The sequence below is a fragment of the Lytechinus variegatus genome, chromosome 6, assembly GCF_018143015.1.
Source record: "Lytechinus variegatus isolate NC3 chromosome 6, Lvar_3.0, whole genome shotgun sequence".
Taxonomy (NCBI): domain Eukaryota; kingdom Metazoa; phylum Echinodermata; class Echinoidea; order Temnopleuroida; family Toxopneustidae; genus Lytechinus; species Lytechinus variegatus.
In genome coordinates this window covers 7248239-7257758 of record NC_054745.1, presented here as the reverse complement: position 1 = coordinate 7257758, position 9520 = coordinate 7248239, and the positions used below count along the sequence as shown (strand labels likewise).

The following is a 9520-nucleotide window of genomic DNA, read 5'->3' as shown; positions in this document are numbered from 1 at the left end:
AAATTGATTGACTCCAGGGTGTTAGTGTAGATAACATTATTCCATTTACGAAAGGATAGACCAAAGCAAAATGAATGTCACGAATTTTGTAAAAAGAAATTATAATAAACATAAGTTAAAACCAGGTTATACTATTAGTTAAGGAATGGTATATAATGTCATTTAACCTTATAGCTTGAATTTTTGAAATTTTGGGACAAATTTTTCAGCCAGAACTTCATTCGTGTTTACAGAACTTTGCATGAATTTCACATTCGACGTTCAGAAGACATACCGGTCTATAACTCTTAATCCTTAGTGGATCCTTACCCCCCCCCCCGAAATAAAGTAATTATAGCTCGTTTCAGGAAAGGTGTCAATGTACCAATTTGAAATGCTTCTACCAGATGTCCTACAATTTGCCCAAAATTTGCAAAATTGTTTCATTTTTTTGAGGATTTCACTTTTATCAAAACTTCATCTCACCACCGGTTACCTGTCACTTTTTAGTGGAACTTATTTTTCCAACAATTTAGTTAAATATCAATAAATATATATTCCTTCCCACTTTCGTACTAAAAATTTTGCATCCAACCTTAATCCCACCATCGATATTAGGAATTTTTTAGTGTTCTGCGCTTAGATTTTATCTTTGACCTATGAGTTGCAACTAACACCATAAAAAATTGGTTTCAAAACGGGTTGGTCCACTTTGCACCATTCCGAGAAAAAAACAGATATTTTTATTCTCACTTATTGCAATATTCCTACGATTAACTAGATTGTCATGATATACTACTTTATCATGCAAACTTAAAATTGGGTTTAAAAGAAATTTAACTGTCTTCAATTTTTTTTTCTATATATATATATATATTTTAAATTATCATTGTGGACCCCATTCCTTTTGCAGGCAAACTGAAATGAATGCAACTGTTTTGATTTAAAAAGTGATTTCGTTTCTTTGCCACTTTTATTCTCGTTTTTTTAATGTGAATTTCAAATTTGCTTTGGTATCATCAGAGCGACTAAAAATCTAGAGGTTTTCAGACATAACACAATGAAATGTATGAAAAATGGACCTAACCCCTTTTGACAAATTAGCTCTTCAGAAAAGTTCGGCTGCAAAAGGGGTTAGGTCCACTCCAATATTTTTTTTTTAATTCTCCCATATTGCAGAATTATAAAGCAAAACAAAATTTTCATTATACCCTACCATGAAAACATTCATTTTTTTATAAAAGAAATCTACCTGTCTTCATATTTCTAAAAGATCTTTGTGGACCTAGCCCTTTTAAAACAAAACTGAAATGGCCCTAACCCCCTTTGAAAAAAGGGGATTTTTCTTTTCCATTTTTGTTCACTTTTTAATGGGAATTTGAACTTTTCTTTGGTATCATCTTAAATATAGAGCTACTAAAAATCTCTACATTGAGACAAGAAAATCAAATTTGATGAAAAATAGACCTAACCCTTTTTGAAAGTGAGCTCTTCAAATACCTTTTTTATTTATTCTTTGCCCTCTTTCAACTATTTTATTAAATTCACTCCTTTGATTTATGATCCGCTTAAAATACCTTTGCTTAAAACTACTCTCTGTACCCCTCCCCTCTATCTCTCTCTCTTTCATTCTTTCTTTCTTTCTTTCTTTGTCTCTTTCTACCCCCCCCCCCCCACTTTATCGATTCCCATCACCTCTCTCTTGTTTTCTCATTTGGCGATACAATGACAAACCTATTCTATGATGTACTTACTTTTTTTGGAAATCCAACAGTTCACTCAAAATGGGCCTGCTGTCAGGAATGATGACAGGTCTTTAAACGTTGCACAATTTTGGGCTGATTGCGGCATCAGGTAAATTGGTCGACTAAGAACCATGAAAACAAAATTGGCAAAACCTGTATTTAGTACATGTAAATCGAGATCAATTGTTTTTTTGACAATATTATTTTTTTAAGTAATGTTTTTCTTCCACTTTGTGTAGCAAAAATTGCAGAAGAAACAAAGTCGACGTAATTGAGAGATCTCCCTCTTCGAATCTCGACCGAGGGCTAGTAAGGCTCGGGTTAAAATGATGCTTTTGATTTTCCAGCAGATGTACACCCGAATCACTCCTCATTCTAGCTCGTATCACCTGACTTCATGCAAAGCGATTACCTAACCAATCAAACTGATTGCTGCAGATTCGTAACCAAATATGGTCAATCAGCAGGTCTTTTAAAAAAATGAGATCATGGTAAATAAACGCCCCCTTGATTGAAAATCAGAGAATTCACAAATATCTACTGTGAAGATTATTATGTTATGCAGGGCCCGCTGGTAGAGCAGTTTGCTAACTGAAGTGGCTACCCTGGGTAAATAAAACGTTATTATTTTCTGTTCTCTTAAACAAACGTACATTATAAGTAATATGAATTGTGCAAGTTAACAGAGGAATAAGTTACCACCATTAAAACGCCATTACACACACATATATATTCATTTCTCAATTCTTAAAAAAGTGATTGTTTCCATCTCTATTCTGATGTTATTTATGACTTAAATAATGTTCCCGATGATTTTTTGTTATAACAGCAATACAAATTAAAACGATTGAACAAATGCAAGACATAAGAGTACGATTTTCTTTGTTTTTTCTGTCTTCTTCCAAAAGCACATAAGACACATTTGACAGTGATATTATGCGCTATATACATGATATAAGCACTCTGGTATCATTATTACTAAGGAATAAAAAATCAGAAGAAATTAATTTTGTTACAATTTTCCCATTTTATATAGTTGTAAGAAATGCCAAGATGATTCCCTTTTTTCACCACAAATTAACTTTCTAGGAAATTTATAATTAATTTAGAGCGGAGAGTATGATTTCATGAATAAATTGGCATTATCAATTCATAAAGAACACAAATATGATTGAATAATGCTACCATCTTATGGGACGGCAGCTGAACCCCCTCCCTCCCCGGGAATTTAAGCGCACAAAATTGCCCAGAAAACATAGGATTAAGTTTTTCATTGACATTTTCAATGGCGTAAATTTCAGAGTCACTGTAAAGAAACATTGCATGATCAATGTACGAAGTTCTACATATATATGTATATATGCATATTTATATATATGCTTTTATTTGGTTCAGATATGTTCTTAGCATATATTTTGTTTTCAGTTTTGCTTATAACAATATTACACACCTTGGACCACCCTGGTTATCCATTATTATTGTATCCCCCGAACAGAGTTCTGAGGATACTATGGATTTGGCCTCGTCGCGCCGCGTCCGCCGCCGCAGAGATTTCCGTGTCAGCGCTCTATGAGCTGCATTTCTTCTCCGATCATCTTCAAATAAGGCATGAACGTTGAGTTGGTATAGCGAAGCCGCCTATCGATTTTGATGTGGGCGGAGGTCACATGCTAAGGTCAAAGGTCATTTCCAGGTCATTATTAAAGTTTATGTGCAAGACTCTGTTATGACACCTAACTCCGCAACCGCAAGTCACTTTTCAACATAACTTGGATGGTAGATGGACTTGAGGAACCTACATGTTATGCTGCAGTCGGTGGTCACATGGTAAGGTCAAAGGTCATTTTCAGGTCAACGTTAAAATTTACATGCAAGACTTTTTTATGACACCTAACTCTGCAACCGTAAGTCACTTTTCAACAAAACTAGGATGGTAGATGGATTTGGCTACCTGCATGTTATGCTGCAGTCTAATGTCACATGTTAAGGTCAAAGATCATTTTCAGGTCAACGTTAAACTTTACATGCAAGACTCTCTTATAAGACCTAACTCTGCAACCGTACGTCACTTTTCAACCAAACTTGGATTGTAGATGGATTTGGCTACTTGCACGTTATGCTGCAGTCGGAGGTCACATGGTAGGGTCAGAGGTCATTTTCAGGTCAACGTTGAAGTTTACATGCAAGACTCTCTTATGAAACCTAACTATGCAACCGTAAGTCACTTTTCAACCTAACTTGGATGGTAGATGGACTTGAGGAACCTGCATGTTATGCTGCAGTCGGTGGTCACATGGTAAGGTCAAAGGTCATTTTCAGGTCAACGTTAAAGTTTACATGCAAGACTCTCTTATGACACCTAACTCTGCAACCGTAAGTCACTTTTCAACCAAACTTGGATAGTAATTGGATTTGGCTACCTGCACGTTATGCTGCAGTCGGAGGTCACATGGTAGGGTCAGAGGTCATTTTCAGGTCAACGTTGAAGTTTACATGCAAGACTCTCTTATGAAACCTAACTATGCAACCGTAAGTCACTTTTCAACCTAACTTGGATGGTAGATGGACTTGAGGAACCTACATGTTATGCTGCAGTCGGTGGTCACATGGTAAGGTCAAAGGTCATTTTCAGGTCAACGTTAAAGTTTACATGCAAGACTTTCTTATGACACCTAACTCTGCAACCGTACGTCACTTTTCAACCAAACTTGGATAGTAATTGGATTTGGCTACCTGCATGTTATGCTGCAGTCAGAGGTTACATGGTAAGATCAGAGGTCATTTTCAAGTCAACGTTGAAGTTTACATGTTGGATAGTCGAAAGAAGGAACACAAACCGTCACATCCCGCCGTACCGATATATAACGTCGTTAAACGTATATTTTATTCGATCTGTTTGAACAAAATATATAAAACAATAATAAGTCTTTGTTTACATAACTGATGTTCAGTTAATAGCATGTTAATAAATAAGATTGTTTTATCACACTGCATCTTGTTTCACGTGTAATTATTTCATTGTTTTTACACACGAACACTCATTGTCTATTGTCTTTTAAAACAGTATAATCATGATTATCAAACCGAATTGTTATCGAAATTATTATAATTTACTGTCTGTTTGATCAAACATGTCGAAAGAACAGAAGCAATATCTGTAAAATTCTTGTAGCTTTGAATAATCACAACTTTCTTTAACTTAGTCAATTTCTTTTAGCTATGCACACGTTATCTTGCATAATTATACTAGTATATAATTCAACTTAAATCATAACTAGTCAAGGCTTATATGCATTTGTTTCTAATTCTTTTCACAAACAGTAACAAGTGGCTACACTACATTAAATAATTCTTTTGCCAGCAATTAAAATACGACATGTACTTTTAGAGTAATAGCCAAATACTTTCTTAGTATACATCAATGAAGTTAAACATTCACTTGATTCTGAAATGATTTGATTTCAGATCAAAACTTGTTTTGATTTAGTGTCCATTATGTTTATCTGTTTATGTGAATAATAATCTTCTCTGTTATATCAAAATCATAATATCATTATTTTCCTTTTCATTAATTTCGCAAATAAGTTCTTAATACAAACATACAATTTTCACTTTCGTGGATCAACTCTTTCAATTGGCATAATTTATAATGAATCTAGACAAAAAACTGACAACCGGAAATCCGAAACCAGAACCGGAAACCGGGCCGAAAACCGGGTCAAAAACCTACACGCCCTGCCTCATTCCTAAACCGGGCAAATCGAGACACTACAAATTGACTTTATTTATTTTATCTGACATATATGGAAAACATAAAGGATCTAATGAATTCAAAAACACTTACTCTTTTCTGGCGGGACATAAAACCACGTTTAAATCACATTAAACAACAGAAATTTCCCCCAAACTGCGGAGGCCGATACTGGCGTCTGACTCCTGAACCTTTCAAAAATGGAGTGACACGTCAACGTACCTATGCACCGAACTCTACTCAGTGGACTTAATTTGCATAACAAAAATATCGCATGTCATTCTATACGGTGTCCTAAATAAATGAAGGGAAATAAATTCAAATAATTAAACGCTTTCAATATTGATATTATATAAATTCAAACATCTTTTCGCTGGCGAAACACATGCAAGACTCTCTTTCTCCGCAATCATAAGTCACTTTTCAACCACACTTGGATGGTATATTGGCTTTGGGGACCTGCATGCTAGGGTCATTGTCGCCATGATAATTGTATTTATATATCAAATTTCTGTGTGAGCTCTATATCGCAATGACAGAAGACGCAGTGGGTTCGGGGATACATGTGTTCTGCTGCGCGACCCGCCGAGCATCTCTAGTTATTATTATTATTATTATTATTATTGTTATTATTATGATGATTATTACTTTGTATATAAGTCATGCAGGGCTTTTTAAAACACTGTAAAAAAATATTGGGTAACATTATTGCCACCACGATGGTACTTATGTGTCCAACAAATTTAGGGCAGTATTTTACCCAATGCGGGAAGCATATTGTCCAGTAATGTTAAGAAATATCCAGCAATTACTTTAGAATTGGCAATTTTTTTATCACACTGGATAATAAAAATGCCAAAAAGAAATGCCCAATGTTGGTTGGACACTATACCCTCATGGAGCACTTTTACCCAATATTTGTTAGACAGTACATATGGGATATTATTATTCTTTATCAAATTGGCTATCATGTTGTAAGTGGATGCAATATAATGAGAATGTTTAAAAGCAAAACAAAACAAAAAGACATACACCTCCTCCCCTTGCGATCACTAAAGCTATGGAGATCCTCAAATTGGCAATGTGACAAAGATTTGCGATGTCACTTGTGAACAACTCTCCCCATTACTTTAGTGTATATTTCACTTAAATTGCTGCGTGCCCAGGACCAAAATCCAACTGAAACTAGTTGGATTTCCAACTGGTTTCAATTGGTTTCAACTGGTTTCAATTGGTTTTAACTGGAATTTAACAATTTCCAGTTGAAACCAATTGAAACCAGTTGGGCAACTGGAAATCCTAACTGGAACCAGTTGGGTAAATGGATATGACTTCCAACTGGATATTATTTCTAAATGGAACCAGTTGGGTAACTGGAAATCCTAACTGGAACCAGTTGGGCAACTGGAATGATGACTTCCAACTTCTGGAAATGATTTCTAACTGGAACCAGTTGGGTAACTGGAAATCCTAACTGGAACCAGTTTGCACTGGAAATTCTAATTGGAACCAGTTGGGTAACTGTAAATCCTAATTGGAACCAATTGGGTAACTGGAGATGACTTCTAACTGGAAAGATGGGTAACTGAATTCTGATTGGAACCAGTTGCATGGGTAACTGGAAATCCTAACTGGATCCAGTTGGGTAACTGGAAGGATTTCCAATTGGTTTCCAATTGGAAATTTTCCAGTTACCCAACTGGATCCAATTGAAACCAGTTAATTTGCATATTTTCTGCCAGTGTGCACAGATTAATGTTTTATGAGATTCATCATAATTTACAATGTATCTATTTAATTTTTTTTTTCAATTTGAAGTTCCACACTTTTTTCACATAAATGTTTCCAATACTTAGGAGTAAAAACCATGTTCATAAATGTTATAGATTATAATTAAAACAGATTTAACGATAATTAGTACACCACTAACTGTTACCAAATTACATGAAATAAAATACATATATTTGAAGGACTCCAATATGAATATATACATATGAAAGTCTGTATTTTATCAATGCCCTTTACATTGGTATTAATAGACAAACAACACTGCTTCTGTGTTGGCATATGAGCAATAGTTAGTGCAAATGCTAATTAATTTGTAACTAATTAAGTTCATTCCAACTGGAAGTTCCAATTGGATCCAGTTGGAAACCAACTGGTTTCAACTGGTTCCAGTTGAAAACCAGTTGCCTCCAATTGGTTTCAACTGGAACCAATTGAAACCAGTTACCTCCAATTGGATTCAACTGGTTTCAATAGGGAAATTGGAACAACTGGAACCAATTGCCAACTGGTTCCAGTTGCCCAATTGGTTTTAACTGGAACCAGTTGGCAACTGGTTTTCAATTGGAACCATGCAGTTGTTCCAATTTCCCTATTGAAACCAGTTGGCCAACTGGTTTCAATGGTTTTGCTCTAATTGGTTTCAACTGGATTTTGGTCCTGGGTGATGGGGTATTGTAGTGGCGACGGCTCCTAATTTGTATTTTTTATTGTCATTTTCTTTTCAAACGACCCATTTTTGCCACTCCCCTAAGAAATCCCATATCAGCCATTACGTCACCCCCACCCACTTGAAAATGAAAAAAAATGCCAATGCACTTCCATGATAGTGTTTACCTACGGTCTTCGATTTATTCAGATGTCTGGCAGAACAAAAGATAGCAAACATGAGTTCTAGATCGCGTGCATGATAGAGCTGAGTAAATATATAAGTACTCGTATCAGGAAGTAGGGAGTATATCTCAGTACTTAATGGCTATACACTGGATAAATGTCATGGCATTTTCCTAAATATATAGGTTAAAGTTTATTATCGCAATTAAAGCCAGTAAAAAAGTGGTAAAAATAGCAGTCTCGGCCTAGCACTACTATATAGCGGGATCCAGGGAGGAAGCCCGAGGGAAAAGTGTGGAGAAACAAGTATTAAATGAAAAAATAAATGTAAACAAACTTTAAATGATACAAACTTAGTGAAAAAAGATTTATGAAATAAGCTTTGGTTCATATTCAGTTATGTCCTCAGATCCAGCTTGCACAAAAAAGGATAAAGGTTGTGCTTACTTATATCTCAATATTAATTCTAAAAGCAAACTACTTAAAATCCTCTTTTCATCAAAAGTTTATCAAAAATTTCGGCTTGCGATTTGCGCTCGCATTAATTGTTAAAAATATATCAACTCGTGAATCTTCTTCATAATTACAAAAGTGCTTTAAATTTCAAGTTTTCAAGTTAATAAATTAACAGATTTCTCGCTCCCATTAGGCATATTGCACTAATAAATAAGATATCAATCTAATAATCAAAGTGACCCTTTTTCAGAATGGAATTTCGACAAGTTTTATCTCCCCCTTAGGAAGAAAAATAGTAAGATAGTTATCAGTTTTACATGATTGCACAATGTACTTAAAATGTCCATCTCATGTCAAAACGCAAATTAATAAAATGAAACATCTCAGATCTTTTCTTAACTGTGATTCATATCCACCTCACAATTTTCCAGAAAGTGATTGAAGTACAGAGCTTAAATTTACCCTTTATCAGATTGGAAAATCAAATATTTTAAGCTCGCGCTTCGCGCTCGCTTTATTGATTTTCATGATGAAAAGAGGTGTTTAGCATGCCCAGATTCTAGGTCAAACCTGAAACACGCGCACGCATGTTTATTCTTATACGCAGCTTGTTCCCTATTCAAATCATTATGAGCCTATACATCCAGTTTTATATCAGAATATAAAAAAAATTGTTTACTTACGCTTTGCGCTCGCGTTATTAATGTAGGAAGATTCCAAATTATACACATTTTTTTAATGATTTACAAAACATGAAGAGAGTGTCCCGTTGCTAGGTTTAAAAGCTCAGTTTTTCCCTGATCGCGCTTCGCGCTCGCATTAATTGTTTGGTTATACTCATAACGTTCATGATTACAAAAAGTGCATAGAACGTTCATTTTTTAGGCCGGAACGTCAAAATAATTTCAGCTCGTGCTTCGCGCGCTCGCATTATTTAATCATTGAAATGTATCGTGTTAATGGCTAACTG

General features: G+C 35.1%; 1 long non-coding RNA gene across 1 annotated transcript; it reads right to left on the bottom strand.

Annotated features, from left to right (window-relative positions):
- Window positions 1–4576: 4576 nt before the first annotated feature.
- On the bottom strand, window positions 4577–5716 carry LOC121416484. The gene is made up of 2 exons (XR_005970185.1): window positions 5569–5716; window positions 4577–4616 (listed from the first exon to the last, which is right to left on the bottom strand). It is a non-coding gene; the product is annotated as an uncharacterized LOC121416484 (long non-coding RNA).
- Between the last annotated feature and the right edge of the window lie 3804 nt (window positions 5717–9520).